A 10,583-nucleotide genomic window follows, 5' to 3' on the forward strand; every position below is an offset into this window, starting at 1 on the left:
AAAATACCCAGACTGACACAACCCATCATATCATCAGGGTGCTTATTCGTTGGACAGGGATTCTTATTTCTGGCTCCTTTTTAAGCTAACACATTGGATCAAAGGACACCATGTAAAGTATAACTTGACCTAAATATTAGTACAAAAATTAAAGCCTGGGTGCACTGCCGCTATCTCATGATAGCTAACACTACATTAAACAACCCGATTTTTTATTGTAAGTGGAGTGAAGTGTAGTATATGACAGATGCTCTGTGTCTCAAAACCTAAAGCTGCTAGGGATACAAACTGGTGCCACTTTTGGAATCAGCTGGTCAAATCCACCGGGAACAAGTCTAACCTTTGAGGCACTAAAATGTGTGTAACCCAGTGTTCTTCAAATTCTTGAATAATCAACTAAAGTCTTCTATTAGAGTTTTTTAGAGTAAGCATTAAAAATTTAGAGTTTAAATTAGGCACAATAAGAGTTTTTGGTTTTTTCTAAGAGAAAAAGAACTGAGATTTTTAGATCACTCTGTTTAAAAACAGCCATGGAGTTTAACTAGACACAAAAACATACACATACCCCGAGAAAGCTCTCAAAATAAAATTAAACATAAAATTTTAAAATCTTTAGCTTATAAAACACTCATAGGGAGTGAATCTCTTAAATTGAATTTATTTAGAACCATAAAGTGTTCACATGCATTAGCCAAACAGTGTGGCACTAGATTACTTTCTTTTTAGTTATAGGAGGATACCAATGGATCAGCCAGTCAGTCCAAATCTGTACAGTGAACTGTTACCAGGTATGGAAGCCTAGAGCGCATTCTTAATCTGTGAGAGCTCAGTCTGAAACTGAGACCAGATGGTGGACCATGCAGGAGGTCTGTGTGAACTGGACCATGAGCTAGGAATGCATGATTCAGTATTTCAGTAAAAGCAATGGGGAGCTCCAGGAAACAGGCCTGGAGGTCATTGCAGCTGCTTAGCCTGGCCCTTGTACTCGCTTTCCAGGGATCCGAGGTCTAGGAAGAAGAAGGGACTCTGCAGGAAGGTCTCCCAAACATACGAGAGATTCCTGATGGGTGACCCGTTAAAGTTACCAGAACTTGCAAATTCCTGCTGCCTCTGATTAGTGAGTCAGAGGACAGGAACAAGGGCTGAATATTTTTAGACGCACTCTGCTTAAACGTGGGTGATCTGAAAGGTGGGAAGTAAAGACACGAGTAAACCCACTTCACTGTTCATCTCAAGCCAAGTGGTTTTATAGTGTAGAAGAAGGAAGGAGGTGGCAATGGACCTGAAAAAGATACATCAAGTATACCCAGAGGCTACAGAACCTTCCACAAGCTATAATGACAAAGATTGGTCAAGTCAACAAAGGCTACAAAACCTTTCACTAACAGTAAAGAAAGGATACAGCATGTAAACATATGCACAACAGAACCTTTCAAAGCTTAAATGCAAGTATCCACCAAGTGCACCAGGAAGCCACAGAGCCTTCCACCATTTGAAAAGACAAGAATGGGTAAAGTGCCCCCCAGAGGCCACAGAACCTTCCATGAGCTACAAGGCAAGGATATGCCAGGTACATCAAAAAGTTACAGTTCTTAAAAGAAGAAACCATGGATGTATCAAGTACATCAAAAAACAACAGATGGAAAATAAATCACAGAGTTTTCCACCAGAACAAAAATAAAGAAGTCAAAGAGCCTCGCAGGCAAGGTTACAAGAACATTAAGAGGCCACAGAAGGAAAGAAAAAGTTACAGAACCCCTTCCATCAGAGGGGAAAAAAATCCAAAGAAATTTCCAGCATCTATAAGACAAAGTTACATCAAGAACATAAAGGAGTCAGAGAAAAACAAACAAACAAACAAACAAAGAAACCACAGAAACTTCCACCAGAATTGAAATGGGCATAGATCTGTTTACCGGCTGTATCACAAAACATACCCGAAGGCCCCAGAACCTTCCAGTAGTGGTAAATACTAGGATAGGTCTGAGCACAAAATGGAACAGAAACTACCCCAAAACTATAGAGACAAGGATTCATCAGTTACATCTTTCAGCCACGGAGCCAGAGAGAGAGAGAAGCCACAGAACCTTTTGCCATCTATAAAGGAAAAAACAAACCTATTAGCTTATGCAGCAGATCCTTCACCAGCTGAAAGGGCAAGGGACAAGGACACCAAAACACTAAGGACTTTTAGGCAGCTATAAAGACAAGGATAGGTCAAGTACACCAAACAGCCACAACAGGCAAAAAGAGGAAGAAAGAAAGATAGTCACAGACCCATCCACCAGATATGTTAAAAAGAGAAATCCATAGAACCTTCCATGAGCTGTGAAACGATGTTAGGGAAAGCACATCAAGAAGTCACACAATAACAACAACACCAATGACAACAAAAAAGTCACAGAAATGTCCACTAGGATGAAAAAGCATGGAATTTTTCACCCGCTGTAATACAAAAGATATTAACTGCACCCAGATACCACAGAACCTTCCGGAAGTCGTAAACTAGAATATGTCAAGGGCACACATTCACAGAAACATCCCCCCAAGTTGTAGAGACAAGGATCAGCCAAATACTTCATTCAACCACAGAGCAGAAATAGATTGAGAGAGAAAGAGAAACAAAGAACAGAGAAGCTATAGAGCCTTTCACCAGCTACATAGAGAAAATATGCCAAATAAACCTAGATGTCACTGAACCTTCCACTAGTCATAAAGGAAGGTGACCAGACGTCCCGCTTTTGGCGGGACAGTCCCGATTTTTAACAATTTTTCCCGTGTCCCGCGGTGTTTTAAAAAAGTTCCGATTTTTGGAAAGAATGCATGACAAGGTTTTTGGCTGCCATGTGGCTATTTCGCCAGGATATGAGTTTTATCAATGGTGTCCTGCTTTACTAATGTTAAAATCTGGTCACCTTATAAAAAGGCAAGGAAAATCAAGGACATTAAGACACAAAGAACCTTCAACAAGCTTTATAAACAAGAATAAACCGAGTAGATTAAGAAGCCAAAGGAGGAAAACAAAAAGTTACATTACCTTACATCAGTAAAAAAGAATTAACAGAATCTTCCAACAGCTGTAACACAAAAGTTACATCAAGATCAAGAAGCTACACCATGAGAGGGAGAAAGAAAATACAGAAACTTTCACACACACACACACACACACACACACACACACACACACACGCCACAGAACCTTCCAAGAGCTGTAAAAAAAAGAATGCTTCAAATGGAACTAAAGCTCACAGAAATGCTCATCAGCTGTAAAGACAAGGATTTCACAGGGACACCAAGACATAACAGAATCTCCCAGCAGCAGGAAAGACAAGTATCTTTCAAATGCACCCAGAGGCCTACATCTTTCCATGAGCTGTGACACAAGGAGAAGTCCAAGTACATCACGAAGCTGCGGAACAAGAGCAGCAAGTCACAGAAACTTCCACCAGAACCAAATCAAGTTTAAAAAGCTTAGAATGTTTGAACTTTAAAGGCAAATGTATATCGTGTGCACCCAGAGGCCACAGAACCTTCCAAAATCTGTAAGGTAAGCACAAGTCAAGTACATCAAAAAGCCACAGACTAAAAGAAGAAGAAGCCACTGCTGCCACTGCCACCACTACCACAGAACCTTCCACCAGGCGCAACGACAAAAATCTATCAGGTTCACGCAAACATCACAAAACTTTCCACCAGCTGTGAAGGCAAGGGTACTATGGGGACACCCAGATACAACATATTTTGAGCCGCTTTACAGACAAGGATCTGTCAAGTGTATCAAAAATCCAACAAAGGAGAAGAGCAACAGGAGGAAAAAGTAAGAGTCTTCCACGACAATGAAATATGAAGGCAGAGCACCTTCCACTAGCTTCAACAACAAAAACATATCCTGTGCACCTAGAGGCTGAAAAACCTCTCCCAGTTTTAAAGTCAAGGAACAACAGGGAAACCAAGGCACAATAGGACCTTCCACCACAGTAAAGGCAAAAATATGTCAAATCCACCCAGAGGCAACTGAATCTTCCAGATCTATAAAGACTAGGGTATGTTAAAGATATAAAGAAGTCACAAAACCAAAAGAAGAAGGTACACAACCTTCCATCATCTAATAAGACAAATATATGTCAAATGCACACGAACATCATAGAACCAGTTGCAAAGAAAAGGATACATAAAAGACATTAGCACATGAAAAAAAAAATCCATCATCGGTGAAAACAAAGATTTGTCAAATGCATACAAGGCCACAGAATCTTTCAAGAGCTTTAAGGTGAAGAAATGCAAGTACATCAAGAAGCCACAGAACAAAGAAAAAATAGAAGAAGCCACAGAACCTTCCACCATCGATAAAAATAATAATACGATATGAACATCAAAACATGACAGAACTTCCCATCACCTGAAAGACAAGAATATATCAACTACATCAAGAATCCAGAGAAGAAGGAAAAAAAGTAAAGTCACAGAACCTTCTACAGAACAATAGAAAAGAAGCCATAGAATATTCTACCAGATATAACAACACCGAAACATCCAATGGAAGATACCGAGAGTCCACAATACCTTCCAAGAGCTATAAAGCCAGCATAAGTCAAGTACATCAAGAAATCACAGAACAAAGATCGTTAGAAGGGATACAACCAGGTCTGGGACCTACAATAGAGGGAGAGGCAGAGGCGCTGAAGTATAAGGACCATGTTAGACAAGCAAGGCCTATCCAAGCAGCAGAGTTGCCTCTTTTTTCAGAGCTTTATATTTGGTTAGGTGCTTACAAAACTCATTATGCAATTTGGAAGTAAGTATCATTTGAGTGGGGAGAGACGATCTAGAAAGTTTGCATGAGATAAAGGGTTTTGTAAAAAAATGGCATGCCCATATTCTGCATTCATATCTGGTGTGATAGGTTCTTGTGCCAACAGGGAATGCATAGAAAGTTATGGGTGGTGTTTAGCTGGTCAATCAAGTCACAGCTAGATGATGTCATTTGGAGGTACCATCAAGATAAATTACTCTCTGGAGGAAGTCTTCTCTCTCTGCCTTCACCTTCCTGTGGAGTAGCCACATACAGATGTGCACAAACCCTGGAGGTGCATCCACCACCATCGAATCTACAAGCCTTTGCACCCACCAATCAGTGATATTCCTGCATTCAGCATCATTGCTTGTGGCTATGTTAAGTCTGAAGAGGGACTTGATTAGTATCAGACCTACGGACTAGTGTCGGATGTATGGACTTGATCTGGACTGGGCTGGGATGTTTATTTGATATATAATTATTTCTTGATATGAAGCTCTCTCACACATATATACATATGCATGTCACTGACATTTGTTTTCCTAATCAACCTGGCTTAACACATCAGGAGATATTAAAAACTATTTTCAAAAAGAAGGATGACGGTTTGAAAGTTCTGTTATTTTTAAGTACTGAGCTTCAAGATTTACAGATATTACATAACAAGAAAAGTTTTCAGCTAGATAAAAATAGTGAAATGTATCCAGTATTTCAGGCAATCTGTGATAACCTTTGTTGCACCTAAGAGAACAACTTCTGACATCCTGTTTATGCTAAGCCAAGTGGAATCAAAAGTGAAGGATATTCTCTCAAAAGTCGAGAAAAATCATGTCAGAAAACCACTGCTGAAAATGTAGATCGTGAAGAAGTGGACAGCCAGAAGGAATCAATAGATGCACTTTCCAGTGACTAGGAATGCCACCGGCATGCGCGAAGGAAACGTTCAGATGTGACTGTGCAGTCCTTGGAGTGGTCTGGTAAAGCGAAGGTCAAAACAGACCGCGGAGCAAAAATGTATCAACTGACACAGTACGCTTTGTCCCCAAGACAACTATTACATTGGCATATTTACTTGCTGCTCATGAAGATCTAAGATCAGAACAAGTAGTGGCAGCAGTCATGAGAAAACAGCATATGTGTGCCATTAATACGATGGGGATGGAATGATTGCCTTCCCGACTAGAGAAGAAGGCTGGATGCAATTGAACTGCCACCCCCTGCATTGTCTCCATGAGAAAGGAGACGAGTGGGTGGTTGGAGTGGTGGAGGCTGTGGTGGAAGAAGGGGAGGAGTGGGTGGCTGGAGTGGTGGGAGGTAGTTGGGGAGATAGTGGTGAAGGAGAAGGAGGTGGAGGAGGGTGGAGAGGAGGAGATGTAGGTGGCAGCAGAGGGGGGGCTTTCCAAGGTAGGGGAGATTATGGTGGACTGAGTGGAAGAGGTTATGGAAATCATTACCGAGGAGGTGGTGTTGATAGATATAGGAGATACTGAAAATGGCAGAAATTACAAAATGATAGCATTACTTCTGAATGATATATTAGGCATAGTATCTTTTTTAAAAAAAAATCATTTTATTGGGAGCTCTTACAGATATCATAACATTCAATAGTTCAATTACATCAAGCAGTATTGTACAATACTGACCACGGTCAGTTTCAAAACATTTTCTTTCTTCTTGAACTCCTTGATATAAGCTCTCCTTTATGTACTTCCTCCCTCCCCCCAGGAACCCTTATTTTTTTACACATCTTACACCATCCAATATATCCATTTATGTACAATTCTGTTGTTTGCTCCTCTTGAGTGGGTTGTACAGTCATCAGTGTTATCAGCTGCTCCCTTCTCCCCGCCCTTTGCTTCCTGTTCCCTCAGGGAATCATTACTCCTGTTATGGTTTCTGAAGGGTTATCTTGCTTGACTTTCATGTGTTGAACTATCTTAATTATACAAATGAATATAATCCAGTTTAACATGAGTTATGAGGTAAAAACCATAATAGTAAGGGGAGGAAATATTAAAGAACTAGAGGACAGTTATGTGCTTCATTGGTGCTATGCCACACCTTGGATTTATCATTCCTTCTATGTGGCCCTTCTGAGAGGGACTGCTCAATTAACTTGCAGGTGGCTTTTGGGTCTCCACTACATCCCCACCCCTTCACATTGATTTGGTTGTTTGATTTTTAACTTTTGATACCCTTTACAGTTGACACCTCATGATCACACAGGCTGGTGAGCCTTGTTGTTTCATGTGGGCATTGGAGCTTTCCTGCTAGGTGGCCACTTATTTGACTACAAGCCTTTAAGGCCCCAGACAATATATCTTTTAGTAGCTGGGCACATGAACTTTCTTCACATTAGCTTATGTACCCATGTTTTCTTCAGTGATTGTGTAAAGAAGGTGAGTCTCATGCAATGCCACATTATTGAAACAAGCTATTTTTGTACTGACTTAAGATTTAAGTAGAGGCCCAAAGTCCATCTGCTTCCTTGTTGCATTTGCATTTATATACATTTATAAACAAATATACCTATATTCAAGTAATTATATATACATTTTATATACATATATGTGTATGTGTGTGTGTGTATATATATATATATATGCATAGCATTTAAAATAGCATTTGAATATCATCTTTGATGAAACTGTGTTACCAATTTTTGAACTGGGTTGACATGTCAGAGCATTGTATACTACCATTTCATGTCTTGGGCCAAGTGATTTTTCCATGTCTCATGTTCTATGTACCCTTTTCATGCTGTGTTTTTTTAGAAAATAAAAAATGAAGATAAAGAATTTTTAAACATAAATAATTATTGCTATCAAACTGGGAAAAAATGGAAATTAGTTTATTGTCTTGATTGAATTTAGATTGTCAACCTGTATTTTATTCAGGTTTGAGACCAAAAATTGACCCCAATTGTAGTGGAAAGGAATAAAAACTATTGTCTTACACATAAAAAGAGAAGAAGAAGCTACAGAATCAAAAATTTTAAAAAACAAATAAGATGCCACAGCATCTTCCAAGAGTTGCAAAGACAAAGATACGTCAAATATTTAAATGCCATAAACCCACGGGCTGTAAGGCAGGGGTACAACCAGGACACCAAGACATGGAATAACCTTCCACCAGCTATGACAAGGGCATGTCAAGTACATGAAGAAGTCACAGAACAACGACAACCAAAAATAAAATAAAGAGGCCACAGAATCTTCCCAAATTGCCCCAAACAAAGATCATTCAAGTGCACTCAGACACCACAGAACTGTCCACCAGTAAAACTATAAACATGTGAAGAGCACTCAGACACCACAGAACCTTCCACCAACTGTAAAACAAGCACAGCAAGGCCAGGGAAAGTTGTCTATCTGCTGTAAAGATGAGGATGTCAGGTACATCCCAGGCCACTGGATCTTACAAGAGCTGTAAGGCCAGGGTAGTTCAAGTACATCAACAATGCCACACGACAACAATAGCAAAAACGTACAAAAAGAAGCTACAGAACCTTCGGCCAGCTGTAAAGATAAGGATCTATCAACTACATCAAGACATCGTAGAAGAGAAAAACAAAGCCACAGAAACTTCCACCAGAACCTGCCAACCCTCCACCCTACCCCCCCAACTCCCGCTCAAAAAAAAAAAGGAAGTCATAGAATAATCCACAGGCTGTAATAACAAAACGACACCATATTGAGAAGTAACGACACAGAAGCCCATGGGGGTCAGGGGTGGGCAGGTCAGAAAGCAAGTCACAAGGAGAGTGTTTGCATTACTGCAAGTGCAGCTGCATAGCGTTTCTCTCTGAGTTCCTTTCTGTGCCCGCTCCTGGTGTGATAGTGAGATGGCCGCACTTGTGGAGGGGTGGGGTCCGAAATGTCCATCAGGTCACAGCCTGATGATACCTCCAGAGAGGTGTGGCCTTTTAATAAAAGAGACACTGGGACCCTTCCTTCCTCTTTCTGACCCTTCACCTTCCTCTCCCTCACTGGAAGTTCACTGGCAATCTGTGTCTGCCTGTAGAGGCAGCCCCATGTGGGCCACCAAACCGGAGAACCATTGGTACCCTGCCATGTTGCCACGGCTCTTTGATCCAGGAGACTGCACCGCCAGCCTGTCATAGTTCTCTATCCCGCTTCACCTCTCTGCACCAGAAACCTGCAGCTCCTGAGTCTGAAGAGTTCTCTGGTTCGCATACGATCTATGGACTAAAGTGGGATGGGGCTGGAATGTCTTCTTTTGTAAGGTTACTTCTGGTTTTAAATGTCTTCTCACACATTAAAAAATGCATTGAATGAAATGCACTCAGAGGTCACAGTACCTTCCAAAGCTGCAAGACAAAGACAAATAAAGTACAAAGGAAGCCGCAGAATCAAAAATAAGTAAATGAATAAAATCACAGCATGTTCCCAAAGCTGCAAAGATAAAGCTACATCAAGTACACCTAAATGCCACAAAACCTTCCAGGAACCGTAAAGTCAGGGATACAACAAGAACACTAAGATACAGCAGAACCTTCCACCATCTGTAAAAACAAGGATAAAACAATCAAGAAGTCACTGAAGAAGAATAAAAAAGTTATAGGGCTTTCCAGAAGAAAAAGAGCGAAAGCGGGGGAGGGGAACCATATGTGTTAATCTGGGTTGCAATAGAGAAACAAATCCAGGGAGACTCATATGTGTATAAGAGAGAGTTTTATATAAAAGATTAATTGTACATTAAGAAAATATCCTAGCCCAGTCCAGATCAAGTTCATAAGCTCAATGTTAGCCCACGTGTCCGATACCAATCTATAAATGCCTCTTCAGACTCACACAACACATGCAATGACGCCGAATGCAGGAAGATCACGGGCCAGTAGGTGGGAGTTCTTGTGAATCCAGGGGCGGTATAAGCATCTTAGTGCTGGCAGCTTCAGGGCTCTAGAGTAGCTCCATGTGCCTTTTCAACAGGAATGTCTCACAGGGAGTGAATGTCCCACCTCCAGCAAGCTATTTATCTTGTTAGTGTGTCCAAATGAAGTCATTAAGCTGCGACCTGACTGACAGGCTAAACTCCACCCCTTCATTCTTAATAGTTCAAATTGACAAAAGATTACATCACTACCACACCATAGAATCATCTACTAACTATAAAGACAAAGTTACATAAAAAAATCAAGAAGCCACAGAGAAATAACAAGAAAAAAGCCACAGAACCTTACACTAGAACCAGAAAAAGAGGCATAGAAATTTCCACCACACTGGGACCCTTCCTTCCTCTTTCTGACCCTTCACCTTCCTCTCCCTCACTGGAAGTTCACTGGCAATCTGTGTCTGCCTGTAGAGGCAGCCCCATGTGGGCCACCAAACCGGAGAACCATTGGTACCCTGCCCTGTTGCCACGGCCCTTTGATCCAGGAGACTGCACCACCAGCCTGTCATAGTTCTCTATCCCAAGATATATCAAGTGCACCCAGAGGCCACCGAAACTTCCACTAGCTATAAAGATAAGGATAAGCCAAAGACAGCAAGAAACTACAGAACCAAATAAGGAGCCATGGAATCTTCCACCAGCTGCAAAGATAGCAATTTGTCAAATGCACGCAAACTCCACAGAACCCTCCACCAGCTGTACAGAAAAAGATACACCCAGTACACCTATAGTCTGCAGAATTTTGCACCAATTGTAGGATCAAGGAAATCAAGACACCAAAAAATGTCTATCAGCAGTAAAAAAGAAAAGGCACCCAGAGACCACACAACTTTCCAAAAGTTGGAAAGACAAGGATATGTCCACTCTATCAAGA

The 10,583-nt window shown here is 41.0% G+C and overlaps 1 pseudogene; it reads left to right on the plus strand.

Moving 5' to 3' along the window:
- LOC101642399 overlaps positions 1-5,943 on the plus strand; it is an 8,098-nt pseudogene extending 2,155 nt beyond the window's left edge.
- Positions 5,944-10,583: the final 4,640 nt, after the last annotated feature.

This window comes from Echinops telfairi, unplaced genomic scaffold (genome assembly GCF_000313985.2).
Source record: "Echinops telfairi isolate 266 unplaced genomic scaffold, ASM31398v2 ScPeMD7_7469;HRSCAF=8507_1, whole genome shotgun sequence".
NCBI classification, from domain to species: domain Eukaryota; kingdom Metazoa; phylum Chordata; class Mammalia; order Afrosoricida; family Tenrecidae; genus Echinops; species Echinops telfairi.